Source organism: Enoplosus armatus, chromosome 9, assembly GCF_043641665.1.
Source record: "Enoplosus armatus isolate fEnoArm2 chromosome 9, fEnoArm2.hap1, whole genome shotgun sequence".
Classification (NCBI taxonomy): domain Eukaryota; kingdom Metazoa; phylum Chordata; class Actinopteri; order Centrarchiformes; family Enoplosidae; genus Enoplosus; species Enoplosus armatus.
The window spans coordinates 8596432-8598718 of record NC_092188.1 but is presented as its reverse complement, the minus strand read 5'-3'; positions in this window follow the sequence as shown (position 1 = coordinate 8598718).

The window sequence follows — 2287 nt, the reverse complement described above, 5'->3', positions numbered from 1 at the left end:
TTCTCCCATGAACCTGCTGTTGTGTTCAAGCTCATCAATTAACCTTTTCTTTGTATTGATCAAACTAAAGGTTAACTAAAAGTCACTGAGAATAAGAAATAGAGATTATAATTTAATCTAGCTGGACAGATATTCTTCCTATATCTGATTGCTGTAGATTTTTTTGTAAAGATTATGATTTATGATTGCATTTGTGAATACCAAAACAACTCGTAATTGAATTTTTACCAACATCTTGATTCAGTCAGGATTTGGGGAAAGGTCAATTACAAGGTTGACCTTTGGTAAACGTATAGTGTAAAGTGTCAGATCAAATCCAAAAAAATAGGCAATGCAGAGAGCTCTCTGTGATATTACTCATTTATCATTGTGTCTCTACACAGAGGTGGAAAGTAACCAAGCACTGCAAGTACACTTTTGAGGCAGATGACACAAGTGTCTTCTATTTACATGAAGATCCTGGCGCCTTCTTTAAGTGAAGAGCTTCATAAGCTGTCTATTTGCATATATCATTAAAAATTAAAATAAAACAAGATTAATCTTTTTGTAACATAACATCCCACATAACTAAAGTGCGTTCTACACGATTCCTGCTTGATGAATCCTTATCTTGGAAACCTCATATCAGGGCCATAACCACGAAAATAGCCAAGAGTATTGTTATACTAGGCAAAACCCGTCACTTGATCAACACTGAGGTAGCCACTATGTTATATTTTTCAATCGTTCATATTAATTATTGTAATATAGCTCGGGCTAATACTCATTAAGACATTCCTCTCAGCCTCTATTTCTTCAATTAGGTGTCCTCCGTGTTCAAGCAGATCTCCAGATTGTGTTATTTGCCCTTCCCCCCTTTTTTTCGTGACATATTTGCAAACAATTAGCAATTTCATACTTATTCCACATGTAGCTCTTGTCTCCTTAGACCACCTCATCCCCGCACTTCCCAATCTCAGTTTAGTATATTATACTGAGACAGATTTCTCTACCTTTACAATTTTTGAATTTGTCTTCACTGCAGTTTAAAAGAGCCCTGAACGACTTCTTCCTCACTTCTTCTAACCAACCAATATTTTCCATATGGACTGCCTATATAAACTGGGTCCACCCAATATTTTCTTTTTGCCATACAAGTCTAAAGGCCTATCATAAATATAGCCTGTTCTTCTCTTTTAGTCATTATTAGTGTTTATTTTCTCCTTTGTCTTTCTCGTGTTATGATATCACATGAGTATATGCTCTTAGTCTGTTAATCATAGTGTTTGTGTATACTTGCATGCATTATGAATGAGTGTTTTGATATGTGTGTGTGTCTTATAACTATGACTGATTCATTATACTAGTGTAACAGGTGGGTGTTTATGACATGTGTTGTTGTTGAGTACTATGCTAAACTATGTCCCCGTTTTTTTACTATGTCTAAAATTATAGATAGATAGCCTACATACTTCATAGCTGTAATTATTTCCTGTAACATGCTGCTTGGAGAATGACACTTTTCAAGTCCCTGGAGGGTTTTAATGTAATTCTCCTTCACATTCCCTTGCAAATTATATATTGTATCTTTTTCAAATGTTTTATATGCGTAAATAAAGAAACGAAATGAAACAAAACTAGGTACTTGTATTTCCATTTGATGCCACTTTTTACTTCTACTCCACCACATTTCTGAGGCAAATATTGTACATTTCACTCCACTATATTTATCTGACAGCTACGGTTACTTTGCAAATTTAACACAAAAAACATAAATATGATGCTTTGTATGGATTAAGCTACCTGATAGTATAGCTGCAAGTAAAAATTAGCTCCACTTTGACCAGCTACAACACTAAGAGCTAATAATATAGTATAATATAATACTAGTAAAGTGGACATTCTGCATGGCAAGTACATTTTGCTGACATTTCTGCTCTTTAAAAGAAATTACATTTTGAATGCAAGGATTACATTTGTAACCGAGTATTTTACATTGTGCTACACTTCCTCCACTGCTGTTTTCGCATGGACAGAGGAAAAAAAGTACAATATTTCAAGGGAATTCAGCAGTAACACAATTAGATCCTGTCCCTATTGACAGCCTACAGTATACCTCTGTAGCTATATATCCTGCTGATTAGTGATATAATAATTTGAGCCAAGAGGCCGGGCATCATCTGTCTCAGTGCAACTTCGTTAGAGGTGTGTGACCTCTAATGAAAACATGATTGCAATCAGCGATGGCATTTTTAATGTGTGGACGTGTCGCATTCTCAAAGCACGAGCGGAACCGGGAGCGCGCACT